At 40.2% G+C, this 8,179-nt stretch overlaps 1 non-coding gene across 1 annotated transcript; it reads right to left on the bottom strand.

Moving 5' to 3' along the window:
• Positions 1 to 4,700: 4,700 nt before the first annotated feature.
• Positions 4,701 to 4,807, bottom strand: LOC118852451. The gene has a single exon (XR_005010535.1). It is a non-coding gene; the product is annotated as a U6 spliceosomal RNA (small nuclear RNA).
• Between the last annotated feature and the right edge of the window lie 3,372 nt (positions 4,808 to 8,179).

Genomic DNA, 8,179 nt, shown 5'->3' with positions numbered 1-8,179 from the left:
CAGTATCTTTGCAAGAAAACCCCAAATGGGGTTTTCAGACATGACTAGAATGACTTAACAACAAAATAGATAGAAGAAATGACAAAGATACAGTCTATAAACAATTCCACATAGAAGTTTAGATAGTATGAATCAACTGTTAAACCACGGAGACAAAAAGAACCTTAATCAACATAATACTTGACTTACTTGCCAAGTTGAGATAGCAGCGAAAGGCAGCAGTAGTTTAGAATACAAACTCATCTGCAAACTTTTATAGAGAAAGAATATGGACTATTGTAAACAATATTGCCTCATAAAACAGAGAGAATCCAGTGGAGGGTAAAACCAGTTTAAAGAAAGCTCCATTAGAAACCCAACTAAGCTACCATCCTGAGAGAACTTGTGGATTAAGCTGGAAAAAAGGGATAACAAATTGAAAAGAAATGGATAAGCTCTTGGAAAGATTTTTATAACCAACTTTTTTTCCCATCAAGGATGCGTGAGGCATTTCAGTTGTACTAGAACATTCTGACTCTGTTTGTGAAGTAGAAATGGCACCTTAAAGTAAAAAGATGATAAAGGAGACATGTGCTGGAATTGATAAAATTTGGGGATGAGGATTTCAAGGCTTATTAAGGTTACAAGAAGGCAACTAGGAGAACAATTTTCAAGACGTATGCATATTTTCCCATCTATCTAAAATGTTTGGGAGAACTCTCTCTATGTGGATGGTGGTCATTGTTGATGTAATTTAAGCAGAGCTAAAATTCCTTGGGCATATGAGTAGGAAATAGGCAAGCTTTTTCAGGCAATATTGCACAGGATGCCACATCTTTACCACAATACAACAAACTGAAAGAGATAGAGAATACAAGATCGTTTTGTGCTTATCGGATGTTGATGGAAGAAACATGTGATTTGTTAGAGGAAACCATTGCATTAAAACTCTCTTCAAAGTATTTCCCATTGTGATATACAATTTTTAAAAATAACATGAGATATTACCTTGTTTGATTACCCTCTAACCAAAAAGAGTAGGCGAGGCATAAAACATGGAGACATGCTCACCAAAGGTATTTGCCGCTGTCATAGAGTAAATTTAGTACAAAGTTCAAACAGAAGAGGAATTCCTTTGGGATAGGGAGGTCCTCTAGATGACTTTATGCATGACATTATGCTAGTTGCCTAGACCCTTAGCACACTGCCTTTCATTGGAAGCGATCCCTATCAACTCAAATAAATTTGACTTAACCATCCATATAGGGAAAACCAAGTAGATGAAAAATATTTATTGCAATTATTTATGACATGTAACTGGAAAGATGGCCTGTGGAGCCTATCTATCTGTGTGTGTGTGTGTGTGTGTTGTGTGTGCACACATGTACATGCACATGTATTTACATATGCATATGTGTTTGTCTATATGCATATGTAAGATATAGATTAGACCTATGATTTCATTAGTACAGGAAACTCCAAGATGATGATGCTCCCTATACCAATAAAGATCTCCACCTTCTCTGCCATCTACATTCTTCAAGTTACTTAGAGTACTTTGCCCAGGGTTAAACAATCATTCTGTGTCCATGTTAGGAGTGCAGGTAGTTTTTCCTATTTTCGAGGCCAGCTCTCTATCCACTACTCCAGGTTGCTTCTAGGACAAACAATATAAATTGCCAATAGTAAGCTGGGCCCAGAAATAAGCAAAAGGAAAAGAATGGACTAGATTTGCCTTCTGAAAATCACAAAGTCCCTTAATGACCCCAAACTTCTCTTAGTAATGAAGACTCATCTTTTTGAGCCACAAAAATTCTACCATTGTTGTATTGCTGTGAGTTATGAGTTACTAAGGTTTTTGAAGACTTAAAAGAGAGCACCACATAGTCATGGGAAGGCACATGGTAAGTGTGTGCAGGACATAACACAACAAATAAGGAACTGAGGAGAGCTGGGAAAAAATGGAAATGCATAATATAAAAAGAAGATGGGCCAGGCGCAGGACAGGAGTGAGGGACAACAAATAGACAAATCGAGTTGTTCCACTTCTCATGATGTAAGGAAGAAAATCGATGAAGACTTCATTCCTCCCACCCCAAAACTGTAACTCCTCTCCAGAATGTCGCCTTGAACCCCTGAGGCAAACACTCAGAAGGACCCAGACAAGAGCTGCATGGAAAGAGCAGCCATGGGGGTTTTGTGATTTGCATTATTGGAGAGAACATAAAAAGTAATGAGTTCACAGATCCATTTGGGAATTACTATTACTCAGGAACATCATGGCAAGCTACTGCTTGACGACATCCCTTCACAGTCAATGATCAAAGGAGTAGCTTGCTTGGCGAATTAACCAAAGGCTGAACCAGCCACGAAAATAATCATTAGCCTACATATGAACAAAAATTCAGATGGCCCTAAAAACAAATCAGGTCACTGGTCATTAGAGAAACTTAGTATGTTTTATGTTCTATTACTCATCCTCCTTTGAAGGGTTTGCACAGGAAGTCATGCCAGTGGAGAGATTCTTTGGGGTTTGGTTTTTCTAGGCAGATTTTTCTGTGCTCAATGCGTACTAGAGGTAGCACTTTATTTGGAGTCAGACGACCTGAGTTCTAGCTTCAGCTTGACTTCTTACTAGCTATGTGACTGTAAGGTAAACCGGTTAAGCTCTTGAAAGCTTAGCTGGTTCAGCAGCTAGAGAGCTGAACTTTGGAGTCAGAAAGACCTGAATCCAAATCCCAACTCAGACACTGACTAATTATGTGACCACTTCCATAATCTCTCTAAGTTTCAGTAGCCTTATCTGTCAAGCTGGGATCATGATGCTGGTGGCAGCTATCTCAAGAGTGGTTGGCATGAGGATCAAATGAAATAATGTGTGGAGTTCCTTACAAACTCTAAGCACTAGATTAATGTCAGTTACTAATCATCTGTAAATGGTAATAGCAGCAACTCAATGTTGTTGTAAGGAAAAGCACATGGCAATAAAATTGTGATATTTAATAATAGTAATAATAATAATTAATAATAATAATATCATTTATGAAACACTTTGAGGTTTGCAAAGTGCTTTGCATATATTATGCGATCTAATACTTACAACAATCCTACGAAGAAAGTGTTGCTAATATTCCCATGTTACAGACGAAGAAACTGAACCCAATGATGGACTTAGAGAGCATTGCCCTGAGACAGAAGGGATAGAGATCTCTTCCATGAGGCTCAGCAATGACCCAGAATTTGAATCCCCCAGCACTAAGCCTTCCACAAAGAATGTCATTGGGAGGACCTCAAAATTCATAGGGAAATCCCTCTTCAATTTGAATTCCATGCTATATCTCCTTTGTAACAGGGGCAAACAACTTTTGCAAGCATTTATCTTCTTTTTATGCCTCATCTGACATTTATGCTCAGAGGATGATTGAACAAGTTTATCTCTTTTCTGCCTTGAATAATTTTGATGTATGGATTGGAAATACCTCATCTGAAGGGGTTCTTTAGGCAATGTTTTACTCTTCCAAATCAAATACTTTTGTCTAATTGACATACAACAAACACAGCAGGCTTGAAAATGTCTACATCTTTCTGTCAATTAGGTCTACTGTGGAATACAGCTAACAAAAGCTTGCCTGTTCCCTGCTAGCACTTTGTGACTCACACAAGTGGGAGGAGATGTACCCACTGGGAAAGTGTCCTTCAACTACAGTGACTGTGTTCTGAAGGCCAATGCAGCGGGCCATATGGGAGTATCACAGGTCAGACAGTTCGTGCAAACAATTTATGAAGATGGGTTAGCAGGGAGCGTGTTGAAACCCACATCCCCACCTCTCTAAGTCCCTTTGATGAGTCAGTCCACATCAGAGAAAGCATGTTCTTGGGGGCAGGGGTGGGGGGACAGTTGGCATTAATGGGTAGAGTTCTAGCTTGATAACAATACCCAAAGTGAATTGATCTTTAAATAAAAACCCATCCGACTTGTGATAAAAGTTAATCCCACACTGAAGCTTAGTCAGGGGCCAGAACAGTCACTGCTTCACAAGGACACGATCCATGAGTAAGTCTCCTCCCCTTTGTCTGAGTCAAAGTGCTTCATAGAACAAAATGGGTTTTAACTCCCTCCTGTTGACACTCTGAAACAATCTGACTTCAGAGGTGGGTTTCTAAGCTTTGCGAATCATTAATGAAGGCAAACCTGTCAGCTAAGTCCTTGTTGCAGGTGGGAGGAAACAAGCCATTCCCCATTTCTGTCATGTGCAGGTGAAGGGGGACAAGGTGAAATTGAAGCAGGGGGGCATTAACATACTCTCAGCAAGGAGCTGGGGCTGTAAGAGTTATGAGGTGTTCAGGGTTTGAAGTAGAGAAGAAAATGAACAGGTGGTTTGGTTCAGTTCTTTTCACCAGCTAATACTAGTGATTCTCCCACCTGCCCAGACTGGCTGTTGCTTTGGATACAGAGGAAGAGAGTAGGGGTAAGGAGAAGTTTTCTGGGGAGGATAAAAGTTGACAAAATTCTACCAGAAGTATATTTATTTTTTTTATTTAAATTGGATTAGCTCATTTTCCCTTTTTTTCCTTCCCATCTAGGGAAATGCTTTTTTTTTTTCTAGCTCCAGAAAATAATCCTTTAGTAGCTTGATTGGTATGTCACTGAAAAAGAAAATTAATTTAGGTAGTATTATCATTTTTGTTATATTGGTATGGTGTACCCATGAGCAATTAATTAAAATATGGAATGCATCACAAATTTGCATGTCATCCGTGTGCACGGGCCATGCTAATCTCCATATCATTCCAATTTTAGTATATGATGTGCTGCTGAAGCAAGCACCCTACTGTCAGATCTACATTTGAATTCTGACTCTATTATTAACCATCTAGGTTATTTGGGGTAAGTGATTTCACAGTCCATTCAAAATCAATCCAGTGGGATCCATTAGGTATCTACTACTTGCAGCCTGTGGCAGACCTTGAGGATCTAAGGGCAAAGCAGAAAAACAGTCCTCACCAGGGATGTCCAGGCAAATGTTCTGGCAATAGCTCTCTTAGGGGGAAAAAGGTCTGCAAAACACACTTTTAAGTTTAACGGGCATTATTAACATTATCACCAACACTTTCTTAAGCCTAGACAATCAACTAAACAGTTCATCAAGGCCTGCCTTCCAACATTCACCTTTCTCCAATGTGTAAATGCTCAGACTGAAAATTCATCAATGAGCTCTAGCCAATATGAGCTGACTGGCATAACCTTGATCCCTGCCCTCAGGGAGATTATAATTTACTGGAAGGTGCAACACGTAAACAGATATGTGTGCCTGACAACTTGAGAAAGGAATACCAAGAACTGGGGGGGTGGGAAGTGTCCGGATAGATGTCCTATATAAGGCAGTGTGTGAGCTGAGTCTCCAAGGAGGCTAGGGATTCTAAGAGGCAGAGGTGACAGAGGTGGTAGGATTGAGTTTCCTCATCCTTCTAATGAGGGAGTTGAATTAAGTGATCTCCAAAATGAGATGTGTGAACTGTGATCTCTATGGTTTTTCCCATTCTAAATTCTAAGACCCTGTGATTTCATTTGAACCTCACAATGATGTGGTGAGACAGGGAGTGCAAATATTATTACCCTTCACCCTATAGATGAGGAAACCAAGCACAGGGAAATGGAGATATAAGTGATATTTGTTACCAGTTGCACGTCAGTACTTTGCCACTATTCTGACGTTCCTCTATTGCTGTACTTGCCCTTTCCTTGTGAGATGCTGAACATTTGGGAGGATACAGACTCTGAATGGATGAACCTATAATGATGGGGCTTTCAAAAGGAGCACTGTTCTGACATCTCTTCTAGAGATCAGTAATTATTAGTGAATATTTTATGAATAACTGTGCATCATCATTAAGATTTATCCCACTTATAGGCATGTACTTAAGAAGCAGAAGTCAAAGGATAGTTTCATTTCCACCACCCCTCTTTAGTGTCATTTGGAAATGGCTGGGATGAGTATAAGGAATACAGTAGCTTGCTCAACCTGCTAAATGAAGAAGTCCTGGGGAAGCTCAAAACCTTCTGACAAGGAAGGCTGAGTCACCGTGTCAGAGGAAGACTAGCAGTAATGGCCCCACCAGCAGCAGGTTTGAATATCAACTAACCACCAATTCCTCAGGAGTCTTCCCCACCTGCCACCCCCCACCAGCATGAAGCAGTACCAGTCCCCAAGTCTAGGCTTCTCATTCCCTTCCTCAATGCCTAGTTCTGCTAGCCCCAGATAAGAACCCTATAAAAACCCCCCAGAATTTACAGGTTGGGGATAGAGTACCCCATTCCCTTTGGGGCCCAAGTAGCGGGCCCAGTTCCATCTGAGGCTGCAGCAGGATGCTCCATTCCACCTGGGGGCCCAGAAGGTTTGTTTCTCTTAGTCTTCCTGATTGCCTTTCACTCTATGCATATCTCCCCCAAAAAAGCTGACTTGTTTTTACTGTATTATCTTAAATTCCATGTTTCATTGTATTTGGCCTTTGGTAGTTCCAACCTCCCTAAGTAAGAGTTAGGACAATGAGAAATGCCGACAGGTTTTTAAAGACCTGGCAAATTGCCTCAAGTAGCCCACCAGTGTTGAATTATTGCCCAAGCAAACCCTTTGTGGTTTACCTTGGTGCTCACCTGAATAACTAAGTACCTTGTATGGGAGCAATCTGGTACCAGAAGAGGGAGGTTTACCTGTAGTGTTTACCAGCAGAGGGCCTAAAGTCCATGAGACTTGGAATTTGGTATACAAGTTGGAATTCTGGGCTTTGAAATGGCGTGTCACTGATAAATTCTGAGGCTATGTCTATGGAACTCAATTTCAAGTATGAATAGATAGCAACCCACTGACTTATCTTGACAAGTGCTAAGTTAGAAGCTGCCTGCCAAAGAAAAGAGGCAATGCTGGCCAACGATGAGTTCAGCATATATTATCAGCCAGGGAAGAGTAATGTAGATGCAGGTGCTCCATCACAAGGGCCACATGAGTCCCAAATTAGCCTGACGCTCATTGATAGAGTGAAAACAGTCTATGATATCAGGAACAGGGTGACTATCACAGCAAAAGACAGCAAGGAGTCTAGGACCAGAAATTGTACCCCAATGGGTGTAGTAGACATTGATATGTTGAACCAGTCCCCCTTGTCCCAGTTGTCTTTGGACAGCTAGAGGAGGGTGAAGCAGTGTAATTACCTATAAGAAGATAAGCAGGATGAGAAATATTGTGATACTCAAGTACCCAAACTTCATTCCACAGAAGGCATAACTGAGAGGGTAGCCAAAGTTAGAGCTGGATCATAGAATACATTGTGAGATATGAAAAAGTATCTGGTGTTATCCAAGACATTTCACTTTATGGCCAATAAAGCACTCCATGGTTATTTTTGGAAACAGTTCAAGAGATAACTCTGGATCTGGTGGGAAATGCATTCTAGTGTCCCAATAGGGCAACAGTATCTATAAAGAAGTATGAGACTTGTAATCAGTGTGTTCAAAGGAAAGTGCTACCAGTTTAGACTATACTTTAGGGTTTGTATATAAAAGATTTTTATCTTTGGAAGAGAAAGAGAAAAATATTAAGTAACATATCAGTGGTGAGAGACCATTTCACCCAGTATGCGTGGACATACTCAACCAGTTACCAGAATGCTTTAACAACTGCTAAGATTTAAGATCTAAATATGAATTCTCTAACAGGATCCATTCTAATCAAGGAAGAATCTTTGAGGGCAAATGACTCCAGGAAATATTAATTTACATCAAAAATGTGACTTGTTTCTTTGAAAGAAACCAAGAAATCCAAAACTATTATCTTGTCATCTATAAGGAAACCCATGGCCTTAGCATTTTAATCACATACTATTAAAATGGCAAGGGGACTCTGAGGCTTGAGCAGAAAGTTCATTGGTGTCAAAATGTGGCATTTCTACTGCACCTGTATAATGATAACTAGATTATTGCCACAGACTTCACTCCATCTGATATTTGAGGAAAAGTCAAGTTCATCTAATGATTTGTGCTTTGGAATCTTTAAGATGGAAAAAAATGTAGAGTCTTATATTGAGTAGGTCACTTGGTCCAAGATAATAGTACCTTGCAAAGCCAGTATATCATTGTCAACCACTGACTAGTTGGTTGTACTATTTGGCCCACTTGGGAGTAGAAGAGCAATGGAGAGTCGGC

This window comes from Trichosurus vulpecula, chromosome 5, assembly GCF_011100635.1.
Source record: "Trichosurus vulpecula isolate mTriVul1 chromosome 5, mTriVul1.pri, whole genome shotgun sequence".
Taxonomy (NCBI): Eukaryota; Metazoa; Chordata; class Mammalia; order Diprotodontia; family Phalangeridae; genus Trichosurus; species Trichosurus vulpecula.
This window is presented reverse-complemented; position numbering and strand designations above follow the sequence as displayed.